Source organism: Lycium barbarum, chromosome 12 (genome assembly GCF_019175385.1).
Source record: "Lycium barbarum isolate Lr01 chromosome 12, ASM1917538v2, whole genome shotgun sequence".
Taxonomy (NCBI): domain Eukaryota; kingdom Viridiplantae; phylum Streptophyta; class Magnoliopsida; order Solanales; family Solanaceae; genus Lycium; species Lycium barbarum.
Window position 1 is genome coordinate 78,876,780 of NC_083348.1, and position 23,109 is coordinate 78,899,888.

The window sequence follows — 23,109 nt, forward strand, 5'->3', positions numbered from 1 at the left end:
ACTTTTTGAAGGTTAAAAATACTTAAATAGGATTCGTTTGGTTCGAAGACATATTATGGTGTGATTAATTATGCAGATTGCAGTGTGTAATTATGCACGAATTAGTAAGGCAGGAATTCCAATGAATAAATTATTCTTATTTGATATTTGATTTGTTGTATACTTGTATTACTCTCTTCATTTCAAAATAAGTGTCTCTTTTAGCTCATGCTCACTCCTTAAGAAATTGCTCACTTTTAGAAAATTAGGAGTGTTTTTACTAACTTACCCCTAATTAATGCTTAGAAAAAAAAAAGTTACTCCCTTCAGATCAAAAAAAGAGTCCACTTAGCCTTTTTTTCTTGGATTAAAAAAAAGAGTCCACTTAGCAAATCAAGAAAAAATTAACCTTGTTTTTTCATATTTGCCCCTATTAAGTGTTATATGATCAAATCCCAATGCCTATTTAATTAGGGGTAGTTTAGTCAAATTACCTATTTTTGTCTAGGAATTAGTATTTTCTTAAGGGGTGTGCAAATGGCTAAGTGGACTCTTTTTTTTATCAAGAGGGAGAATTTAATGATTCTTGATTATAAATAAGGATAAGTTTGGAAGAATAGGATTAATTTCTTCTTGAAATCCTAAAGCGTCACTTATTTTGGAATAAAATAAAAAGCCTAAAAGGACACTTATTTTGGAATTGAGGGAGTACAAAATAGTACATATTGTGCATAGTTTAATTGTGTCTTCTTTGTTCCACAAAATGTGTTTACCGTTATACCCTTAACCTTTTTGAGCTTTATACATTTTCTTTTCTTAGTTTTTTTTTTTTTTTTTTCTTTTTTTTCTTTTTCAGAAAGAAATTTTAATTAGTTAATCAGAGCATGACTTAATTTCGGGAAGAAGATGGTCATATATTTATTGAAAATTTAGAAAAAGAATTATCCATACTTGAATCCCATTAAATACCTGTTCAGACTCCTCATCCAATATAATGATGATAGGTAAAAGTCTATACTTATATTATGACCTAAATTAGTGAAAATTCATTGGAAGTGCAAGTAAATAAGGTAAATGCTTATCCCATCAGGTATTTACACCAAATCAATTCAACTTATTATTATAGCTAAATGATTTAATAAAAATAAAAATAAGAATGAATTAATTATGATTAAGTTATAGAATTCTATACACAAATAAGCATTCATGTATTGATTTGGTATAACTCTGAAGTAATGAGGGTAATTTGTCTTTTGTTATTTTAATTTCTTATTATTAATATACGCATTCTTACTCCATATTCAGCATACATAAACCAATAACTCCAATAAGGAAAAGAACCGCCAAATATGGTATGAGTAATCCTGAATTTTGTGCAAGTACGAAATGGAAAAACAAAACAATATATAAATTCAATGGAAAAATTTATGCAGATATTGTATACATATTCGGGAAAATACATCCAATTTCCTTCAGAATAAAACAAAACCTAGATTATACGTGCAAATTTTTCTTAGCCACTTCATTAAGGAATATCTTATTTATAGAGTTAGAAAAGTGATATTCTGAATAGTCATCTTATTTCATAAACATACATGTCCATTTAATTCAAAATTAAAATAAAATCTGAAAATACTAAGGCTTTTAATATTTAAAGCATTGAAACTCATTTTGCCTTCCGTTGTGGTCAATCTCACATTCTCACTTCATATATATTAGTACAAACTATCTAACAACTTGTATATAATAAATAATATGCAGTTTCAGTGCATATCCTGATTTAGTTTCAATGTCCAACACACCTGAGGGTATTTACTTTGTTTTATTCTTTCATATCAAAGTATTTACGTACCCATAATACAATTACTAATTCCTTAGATCATCTTCACTGGTGATTTTCATGGTGTCCACATACGATTTCCCGACAAGTGAACGGTTAAAATATCCTCTAAAATATTCTGCCACATCGATTTTTTTGAATTTAGGTGGATTATCAGCAGTAATAAGGCTACTAGCTGGACCTAATTATTCACCATCCAATCTGGGACTAAGGAATGTTGCTACTGAGATCCTTTCTTTTTCTGAGCTCTCAACTGACCTATGCTTCTGTAAATTCCATTTGAGAAAATCTGAAAAAGCAAAGAAGATGAATGTAAGAGAAATATATTGGTAAATTCAGCAATGAGAAAAACGCATTTCTGTTTCTTGTATTGATATCTTCACTTGACCAAAGGATATTACACCTACCGTCTCATGTTATACAATCTCTTTTTTGTTTTTTGTTTTTGTTTTTTTGACTCAATTCTTAGAATCTCCATTTCCAAATTCTTTGAATATTTCCACCTTTAATAACACGATTTTAGACACAAAAGTGTCAAGTCATGTTTAAGATCACAAAAACAACAATATATCCAATGTAATCCCACAAATGGGGTCTGAAGAGGGTGATGTGTACGCAGCCTTACTCTTATCTTGTGAAGGTAGCGAGACTGTTTATGATAGACCCTCGACTTAAGTAAAGCATATCAAAATCAGTAGGAAGAAAAATACTGTAGATACAGTGGTGAAAGGTAATGGAGAGAAAAAACAGTAGCAACAATAAATAGTAAGATAACCGAAGCAAATTAATCATCAGGTAATAATAAAATCAAAGCATAAGATAGTAGGGGAGCTAGATAAATAATAATACTATAGGGAAAACTGGACAACACTCTACTATAGCTATTAACCTTCTACCCTAATCCTCGACCTCTATATCTTCTTATGTAGGGTATATCCTCGGTTAAGCTACATGTGTGCCATATCTTGTCTAATCACCTCTCTACAATACTTCTTTGGCCTACCTATACCTTTCCTAAGGCCCACCATAGCTAGCCTCTCACACCTCCTTACTCAAGTCATACATTTCAGATAAAATAGGACGGAGGGAGTAATACTCCATCCATTTTAATTTAAAATGTCTTATTTTCATTTTTAGTTTCGTTGAGGAATCTCTTTCTATATTTATAACTCTCTAATTCCAACATTTTACATGATTTGTTTGACATAACAGGATTTAAAGGGCATTTCTGTCCATTAAAATATTTTTAATTTAATACCACAATTAAAAAAAAGATCCCTTATCTTCTTAAATATCATGCCTATTGATCAAATTACACTTAAATTGAAATTGAGGAAGTAATTAAGTAGTGGAAATTAAATCATTTCAGCAATTACTCCCTCTAATCCCAATTTATATGATATATTTTTTTTTTAGTTTGCCAAAAAAGAATGATACATTTTTATATTTAGAGAATAATTTAAATTAAAACTTCCTCTTTTACCCTTAATAAAATAATCTTGAGCCACACAAATATCTATAGACCACCAGTTTCAAAAGTTTTTCTTTATTTCTTAAGCTCCGTACCTAATTAAACTATATGTATAAATTGAGGCAGAGGGAGTATAAAATTGGGATAAAGAACAAAAAGAAATGAATGATGAAAGTACCTCCAAAGCGTCTCCAACATTGACAATGAAGGCATTAGGGAGGGGTATAATGGGAATCCAAACTCCATCCTTTCTAATTTGAAGACCGTCAGTTTCATTGACTTGAAGAAGGATTGTCAAGGCACATGCATCAGAGTGACGGCAAAGGCCCATCACAAGCTCTGGTTGTGGACATGGTGGGTAGTAATTCATCCTCATTGATTGCATCACAAGCTCTGGTTGTGGACATCACAAAAAGGCTCTTCACTTCTTCTTCTTCAATCCCCATAGCTTTACCCAACAGTTTCAATACTTTCATGCTTAGCTCCTTTACTTCTTCTGAGTACTCTTCAATCGTCTCTCTACATAGTCCAAAAAAAAAAAAAAAAAAGGGATTAACGGTGCTTTTGGTATTAAGTAAGATGTTTTCATGGAAAATAAGTGGGCCTCTAATATTTTTTTTTTTCTTTTTCTAAATGATGTTCGGTAAGTAAACATGAAATGTAATCTCACTAACATTTATATATAATGTAGACAAACATGTACAATAAAAGAGGGTGATTGAGGATGGGTGCAGGGGCAGAGCTACCCTTGTTCGATTGCTCCAGGGTTGTTAAGCGACGCCCCTTCGCTAAAAAATTTCATTGTATAGATTAATGAAATTTTAGTTTTATAGGAATGTATACTAGTGTTGACACCTCTTGTCACAACCTGATAGTTTAGCGTAGTGATTAAGGGGTTGTAAAACTTCCCTAAGATTGTGTGTTTGAACCTAGGTAGCAACATATTTATCTTTTTTGACGCCCCTTATTATATATCCTGGCTCCGCCACTAAATGAATGGTGGGTGTGGAGTAGAGGTGGAAGATGGGCCGTTTGGGCTGAAGTTGACTGGTCAAAATGGGCTGAATTTATAGATGGGCCAATGCCCAACCCTGCCCAAAACTTGCTTGGGCTAAGATGGGCGGGTCAAGATGGGCTAAATGATGGGTCATAACCCAACCCGCCCAACTTGACCCATTACTTTTAGAAATTTCAAACTAACATTCTAGGGTGTTATTTTGTTTTGTTTGAATTTGATTTCTATATATATATATATATTTATTATATAGATTATAATAGTAGTATTTGATATCTGATTTTTTTGTAAACATGAATAGGATTTGATAACTGTTTCTGCTATGAGTTGTGAAAGATATTTAGAAAATTAAAGGGAAAAAGAAAGAGGTAGGCACGTACCATCAATATAGATGTATACATTTATTTAATTTTTCTGTTTTTTCCTTTTTAGCTTGTAATTTGTAGTTTTATATTTATGTAAAAAAAAGAACTTTGATTAGATAGGGAATTCAATACAGTTTTAGTTTTCTGTTTTTCTTAGTCAAGTTCACATATAATAATATTAGTTGGTTACTTTATATTGAACCTACATATTTCTCACTCTTTTTGTCAAAATAATACATTTAGAATGTTTTCATTCAAATAATAAAGATATTCATTGTTAATATTTTCTGATAAGTTATTCATACATAAATTCTATTCGAAATTTTAAAAAGAAAATAAAATAATTTTTTAATTTTTTTTAAAAATAATTAAGAAAAAAAAAGAATTTAAAATTAAATTTTCTTAAAAAAATAATAATAAATAAAAAAGTAAATCAAGTTTTGTAGCTGTTACACTTTGAAACATGGGATAGTTGATGAGTCAGTTTGGACTGATGATTTGTGATGGGTCAACTTGGGCTGACCCAAATCAGCCCATCTTCAAAATCACTCTAGCCCAAACCTATCAATACTTGGGCGGGTCAAATGGATTTGGACTAGTTTTGCCACCCCTAGTGTGAAGGCATGGCGTTGAGGGTGGGTTAGTGGGTCATGGGGGTGGTGGTAGGATACGAAGGGAAGAGACTATCAACATGAAATGTCATTTATATATGTGTGCTTGTTTTTTCCTTGATTTTTAAGAAGCTTTTTTTTTTTAGGATATTGACATTAACGATCTACATAGAAATGAAGAAGAAGAGAAAATGGAAACTTCAGCTAAGAGGAAAGAGAAGAAGACAGAAGAAGATCAAAGTGTTTGATCTGTTTTGACTTCGTTGTACTTAATGGAACATTAGGTCTGAAATTGGGCCTACACAGCTTTGGGTTATAATTATTTGGGCCAAGTCTCAACAGATACAACATATGAATTATTTGGCCCAAGTCTCAGCAACACAGTACAGGCCCATGTCCATCAGATCAAGATACAAACAAAATCAAGATACAAACAAAATATACAACCTGTACACAACCTGTATTTATTTTCTGTATTTACATTTTATTTTAGTAGACACTTGTAAATATTTCATTTGGTTTGTTAGACAACAACATATAGTATAGGGACAGGTGTAGTAGTACAAATCAGTACAATATTCCTTGAATATTCTTAGATGCTCTAGGTAGTGTAGAAATGCACAGTCTTGTACAGATTTTAGAATTAAGAAATACAACAGAAATTTTCATTGTCTTCTTCATTTCTAATATGGTATCAGAGCAGTGAAGCTATTTCAGATTCAAACTTATTTTTTCTCTCTCAAATCTTGATTCCTTTCACTGTGTTGCTTCTTTCATACTGTCCTAAACAATGGCAGACAACACTGGAAACATTGCAGTAGTTCAAACTGTAAACACTAATCAAATCGACCCTAGCAGCCCACTCTACATCCACTCTTCAGATTCACCTGGAATGAGTTTGGTGAACTTTATTTTTGATGGTAGAGGTTTTCAAGGATGGAGGAGGACCATCCTCATTGCTCTATCTGCCAAGAATAAACTTGGTTTTATAAATGGTACCTGCAAGATGCCAAATGAGGATGCACCAGATTATCAAGCATGGAGTAGATGCAACGATATGGTAACTTCTTGGTTACTTAACTCTCTATCAAAGGACATAGCAGATAGTGTCATTTACTCAAAGACTGCCAAAGATCTATACACAGATTTGGAACAAAGGTTTGGACAGTCAAATGGTGCTAAATTATTTCATTTACAAAAGGAGTTAAGTGACATTGTTCAAGGAAACACAGATGTGGCAGGATATTTTACCAAAATTAAAAGGCTTTGGGATGAGCTAGATTCATTGAATGCAGATAACAAATGCAGCTGCAACTGCATCTGTGGAGGAAAAGAAAAGTTAACTAAGTCTTTAGAAGATGAAAGATTGATTAAATTTCTCATGGGACTAAATGAGACTTATGGTGCAGCTAGAAGCAGCATACTCATGATTAAGCCTCTGCCAAACCTTAACCATGCTTATTCATTACTTATGCAGGATGAAAACCAGAGAGAATCATACATTAGTACCAATCTGATTACTGGAAATGTATCTTTCATGGCAGGAAAGCAAACACATGGTACTAATCAAGTTTGTTCAAAAAATCAGAACTGTGGTGCTAATCATGTTTATGCAGCCTAGAGAAATAAAACCCCTACTCAAGGGGTCTGGGAAAACAAAGCACAAACAAGGTTTCAACCCAAGCAAAACAACCTGTTCTGTACTTACTGCAAGAAAACTAATCATACTAGGCAAGGTTGCTACAAGTTGATTGGTTTTCCTGCTGATTTTAAATTCACAAACAACAAAGGAAAGAAATTCCAACCAGAAGCAAGAAGTAACTCAGTTTCAGTTGAGGAAACAAAGGTGATGAGCCAAAATGGAAATAATGTGGGGAACAACATGAATCAGCTAAGCAAAGAGGAATACAATCAGGCTGTTCAATACTACAGAGGAAAGAAAATGGGAGAAACTTCAATCTCTGGAACAACACTTGAAGGAGCAGGAAATATAAATGCAGCAACTGGTATAACATACACTTTTTCTTTTACTTGTCTAGCTTCTAAAAATTCCAGCTACTGGATAATAGATTCAGGAGCTTCTGAGCACATGTGCTTTAATTCTAAAGTTTTCAATTCTTTGACTCCTTTTCCTACTCCTATGTTCATCATCTTACCAAATTCATCTAAAGTAAACATTACTCATAAAGGCAGTGTCTCTATTTTTGCTGATGTTATTCTAGAAAATGTCCTATATGTTCCTTCTTTCAAATATAATTTAATGTCAGTTGATAAATTTGTTAAACAATTTCAGTCAATCCTCTTATTCACTCCAACTGGATGTCTTTTGCAGGCCCCTTTTATGAAGAGGGCACAAGCTTTTGGTGATTCTAAGGATGGACTTTTTCTTCTCCAACCTGATAGCACAGCTAGGAGTTTTTATTTTAAAGCAAACAAAAATGTAGTAGTTTCAGAGGCTACTCCTCAATCTGTTGCAGTTTCCTTTTCTGTTCAATCAAACTCTAATGTAAATCTCTGGCATAAGAGATTGGGGCATTTTCCTTTTCATGCAATGAAATACATTGGTTCTTTTAAGTTTCCTTCATATTCTAAATGCACTTGTGATGTTTGTCCCATGGCAAGGCAATCTAGGTTATCTTTCCCTATCAGTCATATCAAATCTAAAAGGATTTTTGAACTTATTCATATTGATACTTGGGGTCCTTATAAGGAACCCACACATGAGGGTTTTAAGTACTTTCTCACTGTTGTTGATGATTATAGTAGAGCAACTTGGACTCATCTGCTGAAAACTAAAAGTAATGCCTTTCCAGTTTTACAAAATTTTATATCTTTGGTGGAAAGACAGTTTGAACTTAAGGTTAAAGTAATAAGATCTGATAATGCTCTTGAATTGGGAAAAAGCACAATCAGTTCTGAGTATTTAGCATCTAAAGGAATAATACATCAGACTTCTTGTGTTTCTACTCCACAACAAAATAGAGTTGTGGAGAGAAAACATAGGCATTTGTTAGAAGTGGCCCGGGCTTTATTTTTTCAGTCTCATGTTCCTATAAGATATTGGGGTGAGTGTTTGTTGATAGCCACTTATTTAATCAACAGAATTCCTTCCAAGGTTCTACATGGGAAAACACCTTTTGAAGTCTTGTTTCAAAGAAAACCTGAATATGAAAGACTCAGAGTGTTTGGGTGTTTAGTTTATGTGTCTACTCTACCTTCCAACAGAGGAAAATTTGAACCCAGAGCTAAGTCCTGTGTTTTCCTAGGCTATCCAGAAAATCAGAAAGGATACAAATGTTTGGATTTGGCAACTAAGAAAATCATTATATCTAGAGATGTGAAATTTCATGAGGAGTCTTTTCCTTTTGCCTTTGTTTCATCAGATCAGTCAACTGTTTTTCCTCTTTCTCAACACTACAGGGTACTTGATGATTTACCAACATTTGATCCTATTCCAAATCCACAAAGTCCCCAAAACAACACTCATCATGGTACTTTCATTCCCTCTATTCCAACTATCAGCCCTATATCTTCCATTTCACCTACTGATTCTGCATCTATCTCAAATAATCCTACAGGGATTTTTTCTCCTACACCAGCTGTTCCTTCTATTTCTCCTCCTAGAAGGCCTGTGAGAGTTACTAAAGTGCCTAACTACTTAAAGGACTATATCTGTGATGACATTATTCTCACCAATGTTTCTAGAGCCTGTTTTACCACTCCAGTAAGACCTCCTACATTTTCTTTCTCAGCTTTGTCCCCTCACAATCAACACATTCTCACTTCTATCTCTCAAATTTCAGAACCTACAAGTTATTTTCAGGCTGCTAGTCATCCTGGTTGGAAATTAGCTATGGACAAGGAAATTGAAGCTTTACAAAACAATAAAACTTGGGAAGTTGTTGTTCTACCACCTGGTAAAAAGGCCCTACCTTGTAAATGGGTCTATAAAGTCAAACATCTATCAGATGGTTCAGTGGAAAGGTTGAAGGCCAGGCTTATTGTTAGAGGTGATATTCAAAGGGAAGGAGTCGATTATAATGGGACTTTTTCCCCAGTTATCAAAATGACCACTATTAGATGCCTTATTGCAATAGCAGTTAAGAAAAACTAGCCTATTTTTCAACTAGATGTTAATAATGCTTTCTTACACGGGGACTTACACGAGGAAGTTTACATGAGGTTCCCCAAAGGATTATCTTCCCCAAGTCCACACCATGTCTGTAAACTCAGAAAATCTCTTTATGGTTTGAAGCAAGCTTCACGGCAATGGTATGCTCGGCTTGCGGGTGCTCTTAATTTCAAAGGGTACTCTTCTTCCCTAAATGATTATTCATTGTTTTTTAAAGTTTCAGATGGGTTAGTTACTCTACTTGCCGTATATGTCGATGACATTGTGATTACTGGCAATCACTCACAAGAAAATTGAGACACTTAAACAGTTTCTAAACTCAGAATTTTGCATCAAAGATCTAGGGTATCTACACTATTTTCTTGGTATTGAAATATTGCGAGAACAACATGGATTAATTATGAGTCAAAGAAAATTTACCCTTGAGTTGCTTTCTGAGTTCGACTGTTCCCATCTCGCCAAAGTGTCGTCTCCTTTGGACCCTTCCATCAAGCTAGGGACTGATTCTGGACCTTTGCTTGACGATCCCACAATATACAGACGTTTGGTGGGCAAGTTGAACTACCTTACCCACACGCGTCCAGATCTATCTTTTCCAGTCCTGATCCTTAGCCAATATATGCAAAAACCACGCCTTGCTCATTATTCTTCCGCTTTTAGAGTTCTTCGATACCTCAAGCAAAACCTAGGTCAAGGTCTTTTTATGAACTCTAAACCCTCTTTCGATTTACTCGCCTTTTGCGACGCAGACTGGGCTTCTTGCCCGGACTCCCGTCGATCTGTTAGTGGCTATTTTATCAGCCTGGGGGGTTCACCCATTTCATGGAAGTCCAAAAAGCAAGACTCCGTTTCACTTTCCTCCGCCGAGGCGGAGTACCGATCCATGCGACGAGTAACCGCAGAAGTCACTTGGTTAACTCGTCTCCTCACAGATCTATCAGTTCCGATCAATTTACCGGTTCAAGTCCACTCCGACAGTCAAGCAGCCCTTCATATCGCCAAAAACCCGGTCTTTCACGAAAGAACTAAGCACGTCGACTTAGACTGCCATTTTGTGAGGCAACAATTCCTTTCTGGGCTAATCTCTCTCACGTTCGTTCTATCTTTTGCTCAGCTTGCTGATTTTTTTACCAAACCCTTATCTGGATTATCACATCGATCTGCTTTGGGCAAGTTGGGTGTTGTTTCTCTCCCCTCCAACTTGAGGGAGGGTATTGACATTAACGATCTACATAGAAATGAAGAAGAAGAGAAAATGGAAACTTCAGCTAAGAGGAAAGAGAAGAAGACAGAAGAAGATCAAAGTGTTTGATCTGTTTTGACTTCGTTGTACTTGATGGAACATTTGGTTTGAAATTGGGCCTACACAGCTTTGGGTTATAATTATTTGGGCCAAGTCTCAACAGATACAACATATGAATTATTTGGCCCAAGTCTCAGCAACACAGTACAGACCCATGTCCATCAGATCAAGATACAAACAAAATCAAGATACAAACAAAATATACAACCTGTACACAACCTGTATTTATTTTTTGTATTTACATTTTATTTTAGTAGACACTTGTAAATATTTCATTTGGTTTGTTAGACAACAACATATAGTATAGGGACAGGTGTAGTAGTACAAATCAGTACAATATTCCTTGAATATTCTTAGATGCTCTAGGTAGTATATAAATGCACAGTCTTGTACATATTTTAGAATCAAGAAATACAACAGAAATTTTCATTGTCTTCTTCATTTCTAATATAGGAACATATAGATTATTTTGACCAATCAAACATGAATTATTAAAAAATATTTTTTTGGCAAATATTTTCCTCCGTACCAAATATACCCAAAAGGCCTAAATTCAAATCTTGATGCGGTAATAGAAATAGCTAGTTCAGAATCTAGAATCAGTAAGTTCATAATGAGCATGATCTTATATAATAGGGAAAAGGGTCAAATATACCCCTCTACATTAGTTTATTAGTTAACTTTATCCTCCGTTAACAGAGTGTACAACTATATCCTTAATTGGATGAAAAAATCCAAAATTACCTGACCTGACCTTGAGACTTCCATCTCCTCTCCCTCACCGTTGCTTGCTCCACTGCCGGCGAGCTCATGACACCGGAGCTCCGGCGACCATCACATCAATACGTCGCCGTACTGGCAGGATTAAAGGCAGTCCCACCCAATGCATCACCAATAATCCCAAACACTAAAAACAGCACCAGAACAAGCACAGTAGTAATAAACAGCGATGCAATTCCTTGAGCAATTCCAAAAGTAGAGGAAATTAAGTGAAAACCCCAATTGTTGAAGTACAAAATAATACAATAAATGTCATAACAAAATCAGCTATTGCTGCTTTTACAAAACCCGTTTTCAGTATACAATTGGGAGTTTGTGAATTTTATGTATTAGTTACTGAAATTGGGAATGTCAAATGATGTACTTGATATTGAGCTGGTACTATATATAAGAGAAATGGTGATAGCAGATTAATGGAAACACATTGGAAATGCCATATCAGCTGAAACAGTTAGTTGATAGAGTCAATTAGTTAGTTACAACTTTTGGCGGGAAAATTTGTTAGAAGTAGTTAATGACAGAAGTGACTACATTCACTTCTATTCTTTGTATTCAATATAAGATCTTGTATTGCTTTCATTTTATAGATATGAATATACACATTTACTCTTGAGTTCTATCACAATTTCTCTATTCAATTCATTTCTCTTCTTCCATCAAATTAGGTTATCTCTTCGAACTTCTCTGTAAAATTCCTAGAATGGCTAACTGAATCCTCGAGCTTACATATAGTTCCTGCAATTCAGTATCAAATGGAGGTTGTTAGAATTTAAAAGTAGATTTGGTAGGGAATTGGGATTGTTATGGTTGTCGAGTAAGTGATTGATATTGAAGTAGTACTATATATTTGAGAAATGCTTCCGTTATGATGTGATGGTCGCCGGAGCTCCGGTGTCACGAGCTCGCCGGCAGTCGAGCAAGCGAGGGAAAGGAGATGGAAGTCTCAGGGTCGGGTTAAAAGAGTCGGGTCGGATAATTTTGTGGGATTTGGGGTTTTCCATCCAATTAAGGGTATAGGTATACATTTTGGCTAACGTGGGGTATATTTGATTACTTTCGCTAACAAAGGGCAAAGTTGACTAAAGTTGACTAATAAACTAAAGTAGAGGGGTATATTTTACCCTTTTCCCTATATAATATTGTAATATACTTTTTATATATGGGGTTAATAGATTTTGTAACCCTTTATATTTTTTTTGAGTTTCCCACTCGGTGTCCGATATCCGCATTAGAGTTCGACTATATATGATTCGTGCCGCATAGGGCTCCATTAGGGAGAAAGCGCTTGCTACCAAGGATTTTTCATGCCCAAAGCTCAAACCCGAGACCTCTGGTTGAGGGAGAAACAACTTCATTTGCTTCACCACATCTTTTGATAGTCTTGTAAGCCTTTATTAATTAGTACAATAGTAATTACGTAGCTAAGTGAAAGGGAAAGCTTGGAAAATATAGGCATCCGCAGATATGGAGGTAAGGTCTTCAAGTAAAACATGTCTCCCCAGTCTAGCTTTTGTTCATCAGAGGGAACGAAGAGCTGCCCAAGTCCATCTGTATCCCCTGGCGATTGTTCAAACTTCTTCTTCTCTTCCAATGGAAGATCAAAGAATTCTTGAGTCTAAGTTTTCATTTTCTCCACCACTGAACAACTAATTCCATGATTAATCAACTGCATGCAAATATAATTAAGCTTGTTAGGTAATTGCATTTTACACTTCTCTTCATTATTAGGCACCAAATATTAATTTACAGCTTCCTAGAATTCAAACACTATGTTTTTCGCCCTTTTTCTTTCTGGTTGCTCTACAATTTTGGCGATTGATATTCATTTGCTGACGAGTTCGGTAGAACCTAGTAGCTTTGATTTAAATTTTGTATAATTAGTATGTATAAATAAATTTTTTCAGAATCCAATAAACTGTGTTTTTTAAAATTCATAACTCATAAATTCATCAAAATCTAACTCCGCCTCTAACTTTTTAAGTCATGAATATTGAGGGAGAGCCATGGAATTAAGCCATTTCTTGGCTACTTTCCTGAATATTAGATTTGATATTTCTTGCCCCTTCTCCTCAAAACCTCTCACATCAGATAGAATACTTTTAATTATTTAATTATATTTTATACTCGGCTTCACATACAAGTATGATTTTCTTATCATGGAATATTTTTCTTTTGCCCTTTGGATTGACGACAAACTTATCTAAAAGTTTAAACTGAAGCGAGTTCACTTTTAATTGATAAAAGAGTTCATTGCTTAAACGGTTATCAAATTATTGAAAATCAAATGAGCAAAGGTGTTTCTTTTGTCCTTTTCTACCAGAAAAAGTCACTTAACATTTTCAATTATATTATTGACCTATTTTCAATAGTTAACTGACAATTTAAGCAATGCTCTCTTTAATAAAATATGACAAAGTACCTGAAAGAAACCCCATTCTTGGCTGCAAAGTGCAGTTTTTTGAGTTAGAGAGTCATGGAGTCATCACTAGAGTTGATCAATCGTTGCATGTCAATGACTGGAACTTCCTTATTATGATTTGTAGCGATTGAACGGTCCTGATCATCCCGTACATATCGCGATGGAACCGTCACAAGTTTCTGCTTTGCCAGTTCCTGAACAGAAGGAACTTCCATGTAATTAACTTCAACCTCTCCCATATACTAGTATTGTTTACCCCAAATTTGGATAATCAATTAAATTTATGAGTGAGGTATAGGATATGTGGTTGAACCTTAATCTATTTGATAGAGAAATGAAATATATGAATATGTTACGAAGAAGCAACTGATAATCAGTGGTTTGCTATAGATTTTGTATCTAGTTATATATGAATATTGTTTGATCAAGCAGATCCAAAGGATGAACACGATAACCCGGACCAAAATAAGATGTTAGAGAGAGAGAAATTTTATATATTTTGCTATTACAAAAGTTCTTGATCTGAGAAGCCAACCCCTCAAAAGTAGGGCAATGACCCCTATTTATAGTATTGCCCCATGGGCTTCATACAACATGAGACCCTAAAAAATAAAGAAAAAACTCTGAAATGGATTAGGTTGGATCAGGTGGGTCGTACGGTCTGACATCCGTACGATTGACAGTTAAACATGGCAGGACGGTATCGACGCGTGGCAATCGCGTAACGGATCTCCCTGACCAACGACCACAATCAAACGGACTAACGGCCACGATCAATCGGACCAACGGCCACGATCAACTCGGCTATGGAGAAACCGGACCAAATGATGATCTTCCCTCTCTTCCTTCGATCTCTGGTCTTACCGGTTTTAACATATATCCGATTTTTACCGTATACAGATAGTCCCCACACTTTCCAGACCGTAGTTTTGTCGGAGTAACGGGAAGTGGATGAATCAAGAAACCGGCGTCTCAATTTATCTGTTGTTATCTTTTCATTTTGGCGGGAACAGTTGCGTCACGTCCCTCCGTCATCGGCCACGTGTCTCATCCCGGATAGTCAACTCTGACAACCGCCATAACGCACGTCGCTTCAAGTCATTTCTCATTAATTATGGGACACGTGGCATCCCCCGGTTGGCTGGTGTTTGTAACCGCCTTGATCCCACCCCCATATATCGTCCTTTACCTCTTCACTTCGACATATTTACCTCTTCATCTCTTCACTTCTCTGTTTCAAGTTCTCCGCCTCTTATCCATTTCATTTTTTCACTTATAATCATCTGAATACTCACATTTCTTGTTGATTCGCTACTTACACTACGTGAAAAGAAACGATTCTGCCAACTTCTCCACTAGTCGTTCTTGTGCGTTGCTGCTTCCTCCTCCCATTCTTTACCTTTTTTGAATTCTTTGACTGTTCCCTTCACTTTCTAACTTCCTTTTCGAATTCACCCAATCTCTCTTTTCCATATTTTCAAATGTCTGCCAACACCGAAACCACTTCCCATGATGTCCCCTCGGTTTCTTCTCAAGGAATCGAGCCAACTTTTCCAGCTAAGGCAAAAATCACCTTCAAGCCCACTGCCTCGGATACTGTTCCGTCCAAACCCAATTTCAACAAAGATTTCGAGGTTGAAAAACCTTCTCCGGTATTCGATAGAGGGTTCAATATGAGACGATATCCCTCATCCATTACCGAGGATAAACTCGACTTAGTCTGGGCTGATTGTGGATGGGACAACCATTCAGTCCAAGTTTTTGCCCCCGGGCCGGATGAATCAGTCACCGACCATCGGGAGGGCTTCTTATACCGTTAAACTTACCCTTTCACCCTCAAGCTCGACCCCCCGGTCGATCCGATCATGTTAGACATGTGCCGGACTTACAATGTAACCTTGGCACAGATTGGTCCAATTGTTTGGAGGGCCGTGGCCTGCCTCCGGCTGTTGGCCAATAATGCAGGAAAGGAATTCACGCTGGCCCACTAAATACGGTTATACTCCTCGAGGTTGTTCCGGGGTGGTGTAATAAAACTCGCAAAGCGTAGCCGGAATCCAATTTTCTCAAAAATGGACGAAGATAGAGACCGGGGCTGGTTGGAGCGATATGTCCGGGTGCGTACCTCGGACATTATTCCGGACAATTACATGCCTTTTCCGGAAAGGTGGAATAACAATCGTAAGTCTGAACTCTTTTAATAATTGATTTTGTATGTTTTGTCGAACTTCAGTTCTTCCACCTTCTCACTACTTTTCTTATTTATATTAGCCGTGGGTTGGATTCCTCCGGTCGTCCGGGATCTCAACGAATGGGTTACAACTCTCCTCAGCCAATATGCCCACGATGATCGGACGTGGGGATACCTGTCACGTGGCCGATGGGTCGCCCAGAACCACGGTAATACCTTGCTTCTACCCATATTCATTGCATCTTCTACTCTTCTGTAACATCTTCTATTTTCAGGTTTACCTAAGGGCTCGGTGGATCCAAGGCAGGAGTCAGCAGCCGAACCCGCAACGTCGGCACCCGAGTTTGATTCAGCGTGTGCATCGCGAATCCTTGCTGCCGCCGCCAAGAGAAAAAGGCCTTCGGACAAAGGGCAAAAATCGAAGAAGAGGGCGAGAAGCGTCACTAGGGCTTTAAGGGATGAAACAGAGCCCGAGCTCCTCGTCCGGAGGATCAGTGCGGCCCCTTCCATGGCTCCCATTCCGGAGGAGGGTATCACTGTGTCACCACTTCCTTTAGCCGGGGAAGAACCTTCGGCTCCGGCATTACGCATAGGTGGGGAAGAAATTCATTACCCGGCTTCTTTAAGGTCGATTGAATTCGTTGATATTTCAGGTGATGTTTCTTCCGAAGAAACCCCTCTGCAAAGGATAAAAAGATCCGGGGAGACACCTGCTGCCGGGGCCGGTCAAAGGACTGAGCCGGTCCCCGAGACCGAAGTCCCCAGATGTTGGTCTGATGCCTCACTATGAGATTGCCGCAACTTCGGAGATCCCTACCTTTGCTGAAGCTGCTGAAGTCCCTCCGAGTTCTCTAACTTCGGCCTTAAGACCGGATGATTTTGATGAGATGTTCGCGGGCACCCCTCCTGCTACCGGCCAAGTTGTTGGTTTCGGACATCTACCGATCCCTCGAGCCACGAGGGCGGCTAGTCGGACCATTGAGTCCGGTGCCAGAGATAGCTTGGTGCGTACCTTTCCGGCCCCAAGTGTGGAACCGAGGAGGACGATATCGGCTGTGATCACCGTTCCCGAGGATTGCAGCTTTCTTTCTCGCCCGGTGGGTGTGGCAAGCTACCTGAGGCCCCTTGTCTCGGATTCGGACAAACGAAAGATGAACGGAGTCCCTTAGCAGTGCCTCATTAACGAGGGTATGCACGCGGGCAATCAAGTAAGTTTATCAGCCATCCTTGCATGATTTCATTAAGAATTTTTATCTCGTTTATTCAAAGTGTTTAACTTACTTCATTTTGCAGAGTGTGGTGCTCGTTAACGAAGCCTTCGTCCGTGCCCAGCAAGAGGTGGACGATCTCAAGGGCCAACTGGATGCTCAAGGCCGAGAAACGAAGAAATATCTGCACCTTCTGCGGGTGAAGGAGGATGAGTTGAACCGAGCAGTTACTCATTCCAACCTCCAACCCGAGCTCGATGCAACAAAGGCCGAAAATCGTCAATTAAAGGGTGAGCTGGCCGAGGTAGTCGAATATAACCGGCGTCTCGAAGCGGACAAGATCGGCCTTAGCTGAGACAACACCCGTCTTTTCTCAAGGCTTGGTGAGCTCGAGACCACCATCTCTCAACTCCGGGAGGAGCTGGACTCTGCCAAGTCCGATACTACGAGCATGGTCGAGAGGCATCGGCTGCTCGAATATGAGAGTGCCCGGTACAAAGAGCGTATGAGGGTGTTTGAGGAGAAGGCAGAGAAGAGGGCCCAGATATGTGCTGATCTAAAAACTGAACTCGAAGAGACGGTTGATGCTAACGACACTCTCAAGGCCGAGCTCGAGTCAGCCACCCAAAAGCAAAATGTCCTCAAAGAGGCTCGAGATGTTCTGGCGGCAAAGCTGGCCGAGGCTGAGGCTTATTTGGAAGAAGCTCTAAAGAGCGTGGAGGCCGCCGAGGCTCATGCCACTATTGCTGCTGAGTATGAAAAGTGAAAGTCTCGGAGGATCACCCTTGAGCAAGCTGAGCATGTCTTTGCGGATCTTCCGGCCCTAATACTCGAGGCTAAAAGAGTCGAGGAAGAGGCTATGGCTGCCCTCGGGGCTGACTCTGACGACTCCGAGCGGACAGTGTCGGAACACTCCGAATCTAGCCATACCGGATAAATTAGGGCCTGTACTTAGCCTTTTATTTTTCGCCTTTGTAGGAAAAATAGAACATGTATTTTCCTTGATTCTTTACTTTGTTTGAATGTTTGTTATGAATTCCGCCCGAATCGTCGGTCCATTTTAAGGAGTCATTATTTCTGGCTGTGCCTGAATATCGGCTTTTCTCTTCATCCGGTACATTTTGTCCGGGAATTTTATGGAGTTTTTGCCCGTGGGACTTATCTTATGCTTTTGTGAATTCGGACGTCTCCGAATCACGACGGGCATTTTTAGGGCCGGTATTTTTCGGACACCTAAATCTCAGTCTTAGCTAAATTTTGATATAAGAGTCCCCGTTTGTGGGATTAACGATTTTGGCTCGGTTCACTATGACCTTGTTGCCTTTGTCGAATTTCGACCGTAGTGCCCGGAGTAGGGCATATGAATGAAGTAATGCCGAAATACGACGATAATCATCGGGGTAAAGTGTTTTAACAGGAAGACATCCGAGATATCGTTATCCAAACTTTCGATAATTTTTGCATTGCAAGTATTTATGTACATGAGAATGAATTTTTTCCTTCTGCCTTTGCCGTAGCAAATACTAAATGGACACGATTCATTCTGATCGTTTGGTCCTTTCATCGGAACCTAATGTAGAAGGTCCGGTTCTTGGTTTTGCCGTAGCAAATATTGCGTGGACACGATTCATTCTGATCGTTTGTCCTTACATCGAAACCTAATATTAAAGGTCCGATTTTGTTTTGTTGAGCTCCTCCCATTTTCGCTAACCGGGGTAAAATTCGAAGTGGGTATAATAGTCCCCCAACGCTTATCCGAGCTGCAAGATCGGGTAAGCGCTATTAAGTCCTCATTCGTAGGGTGTGGCCCCGAGTTTCTGGGCGTTTAGCCTTGTCTTCGTCGAGTAACACGTTGTTCTTGTTGCCTCATTAAAAATCTTGTCGGAAAACCCATTTTGGGACAAAACCGTACTAAGGAAAAGAGTGCAACACGTGTTTTCAGGTCTAGATTCTAACTTTATCCGGTACTCGACTTCCTGCAAAAAATAAAGGTTAATAGAAAAACACGGGGAGTCCATACCTTAGCAGTAGTATCTTTTCAGATGAGCCACATTCCAGTTATTGCGCAACCGTTGCCCGTCTATGGATTCCAACTGGTACAATCCTTTGCCCGTTATCCCGGTTATCTTATACGGTCCTTCCCAGTTCGGACCCAGTCTTCCTTCTTTGGGATTCTTGATGTTTAAGGTAACTTTTCGAAGCACCAAGTCCCCAACTTGGAAATGCCGAAAATTGGCTCTCCGATTGTAGTACCTTTCCGTTCTCTATTTCTGGACTGCAATACGGACCAACGCAGTTTTGCGAAGTTCATCCGTGAGGTCGAGTTTTACGGCCATGACCTCCTCGTTTGACTCCTCGGTGGTATAGCTGAACCAGAGAGTGGGTTCACCAACTTCTACAGGAATAAGCGCTTCGGCCCCGTAGACCAACGAGAAAGGAGTTTCTCCCGTGCTTGATTTCGATGTGGTTCTGTAAGCCCACAATACCTCCGGTAATATTTCCCTCTAGTGATGCTTGGATGCTTCAAGTCTTTTCCTCAGATTTTGGATTATTGTCTTGTTCGTGGATTCCGCCTGTCCGTTCGCACACTGGTGATATGGAGTTGATACAATTTTCTTGATCTTCAACCGTTCGAGGAAATTGTTGACTTTGCCGCCTACGAATTGAGGACCGTTATCACAAGTTATCTCGACAGGGATGCCGAAACGACAGATGATGTGGTCCCATATAAAGTCAATGACCTCCTTTTCTCTAATTTTTTTCGAAGGCCTGTGCTTCAACCCATTTGGAGAAATAGTCAGTCATAAACAAAATAAATCGGGCTTTACCTGGTGCCCATGGCAATGGACCAACAATGTCCATTCCCCATTTCATGAAAGGCCACGGTGACACCACCGAATGCAGCAACTCCCTAGGCTGATGAATCATTGGTGCATGTCTTTGACACCCGTCACATTTCCGGACAAAATTCTTTGAATCTTCCTCCATCCGGTTCCAGTAATAACCGGCCTTGATACCCTTTCGGACTAGAGCTTCAGCACCGGAGTGGTTGCCGCAGGTTCCTTCGTGCACCTCTCTCATCACATACTCCGTCTCTCCGGGACCCAAACACTTTGCCAGGGGTCCGAAGAAAGACCGTCGATACAATTGGCTGTCTACCAAGCAGAAACGCGCAGCTTTGGTCCTTAATGACCGTGATTCTTTTGGGTCATTCGGGAGCTTTCCATCACGCAAGTAATCGATGTACTTGTTGCGCCAATCTCAAGTTAAACCCATTGTGTTTATTTCGGCATGTCCGTTTTCTATCGCCGTATTCAACAAGTGCACCGTAGTCCCGGGGTTGATTTCTTCCCCTTCGACCGAAGATCCCAAATTCGCCAAGGCATCGGCTTCGCTGTTCTGCTCCCTCGGTATATGCTGCATGGTCCAGATACCTCTGCATCCGTTCGTCCTTGACCTCGAAGACGCCGTTCACCTGGTTCACGACCAAGAGCGAATCGCACTTCGCCTCGATTATTTTGGCCCCTATACTCCGAGCTAATTCCAAACCTGCAATCATAGCCTCATTCTTGGCTTCACTGTTAGTCAATTTAACAGTTCTAATGGATTGTCGAACGGCATCCCCGGCCGGGGTTCTAAGGACGATTCCCAGCCGGAAACTTTTGAGGTTCGAGGCTCCGTCCGTGTGTAGTGACCAAATTACCCGAGGCTTTTCCCGAGGTTAGCAGAAGTTCTTTCTCAACCTCGGGACCATAGCCAGGGTGAAATCCGCCACAAAATCGGCCAAGATCTGGGACTTGATGGCCGTTCGAGGTTTGTATTCGATATCATATCCGCTAATTTCTACGGCCCATTTAGTTAGTCTACCCGATAATTCCGGTTTGTGCATGATGTTTTTTAAGGGATAAGTAGTCACTACACATATCGGATGGCATTGGAAATATGGTTTGAGCTTTCTAGAAACACTAACCAATGCCAATGCCAATATTTTCAAGTGGGGATAACGGGTCTCCGCATCCCCCAGAGTCCTACTTACATAATAGGTAGGGAATTGTGTACCTGATTCTTCTCGGACCAAAACGTCAGTTACCGCTACCTCGAGGACAGCAAGGTAGAAAAAAAGTTGCTCGTCCGCTTTCGGTGTGTGCAATAGCGGTGGGTTGGACAAGTATCCTTTTAATTCTTGTAAAGCTCTTTGACACTCCGGTGTCCAGACGAAGTCGTTCTTCTTTCTCAGTAAGGAGAAGAAGCGGTGACTCTTGTCCAAGGACCTCAATATGAAACGACTTAGCGCCGCTATCCTTCCGGTGAGCCTCTGCACTTCTTTGACGTTATTCACCACCTCAATATCCTCGATGGCCTTGATCTTCTCCGGGTTAATTTCGATACCCCGGTTTGACACCATGAAACCCAAAAATTTGCCGGACCGGACACCGAAGGCACATTTTTCCTGGTTGAGCTTCATGTTATACTTGTGGAGTACATCGAAGGTTTCCTGCAAATGCTTTAAATGGTCCTCTGTTTTCAGGGACTTGACCACCATGTCGTCAATATAAACTTCTATTGTTTTCCCTATTTGTTCTTCGAACATCCCATTAACTAGGCGTTGGTAAGTTGCACCAGCATTTTTTAGTCCAAAAGGCATGACATTATAACAGTAAGTGTTGCACCTTATTTTTACCAAGGCTAAACAAAGCACAACTTATGGAGCTCTGAAATAATTAATTATATACAGAGTCGCCACCTAGCATTTAAGGTATACTAGAGTACCTATAAATTATTAATATATGCAGTTTAACATGGTCTACGAAAATAAATGAGATTCTAGGTAAGTGTTCAAATTATTCCTAAGGGAAAGTGTTAGGCATCCTTCAGAATCCACAAATGTGGTTCCCGGCTGGACCAATTTAATTATACGAGGGATGTGTAAAAGGCTTGATTATTATTTACAAAAATTAATAGAATTTAGACTAAGAATAACTAACATGAATGTTTATGTAGTAAAAGGTGTAAGTATTTACATATGTATAAAAATACGTATTACATGATTATTTACAAGTAAATAAAGTGCGCAATTACAGTGACTAACAATTTTAGCTTTAAATGAATATATTATAAAGGTATTTACTTAACAATGAACGATTTGCTTTTGAATGAAAAAAAAAACAGATTTAAACATATGTGATATAAACAATTATTTAAAAAAGGTTATATGCAACTTAAGAGCTTGAGTATGTGAAAAGGTGCAAGGAATGGACATGAAATTATTCTGCACGCAAGGTGAGTTAACTAATTTAACTAGCTAAGTATATACACCTAATCAATTAATTATGAGAGTACATTCTAAAGCCTAAATATTGAGGCAAATCACCCTATTTATTTACTTAAGTGTGCTAAGCTATTGAATTAAAACTCTAGTGAAACATGATAACTATAAGAATATTAGCTACGAAAAATAATAACTGCCTAATATTAATTTGTCTAAAACACATAAAATTTAAATCACCTAAGCAGATCATAAATAAATACCACCAACCTGCACCCTAAAAAAGTAAAATTTCACTATATTTTATGCTTATATAATTTAAGAATGTAAAAAAAAATATATATAAACAGAGGATTTAAGAAGCTATTTGAACTTCTTTTGAGTGTATCTTCGAAAAGTAACTCCGGATACCTGCATGAGACTTAATAAAAATGTTAGTAAGAGAATAAATAATTATCGGATGAATTAAAGAAATAATGAATAAACTTAAAATAAAAACCCCGTCTTTGTACATGGAAAGCCTTGGAAA

The 23,109-nt window shown here is 38.5% G+C and overlaps 1 pseudogene; it reads right to left on the reverse strand.

Annotated features, from left to right (window-relative positions):
• Nucleotides 1–1,345: 1,345 nt before the first annotated feature.
• On the reverse strand, nt 1,346–21,367 carry LOC132623232 (oxoglutarate-dependent flavonoid 7-O-demethylase 1-like; annotated as a pseudogene).
• Nucleotides 21,368–23,109: the final 1,742 nt, after the last annotated feature.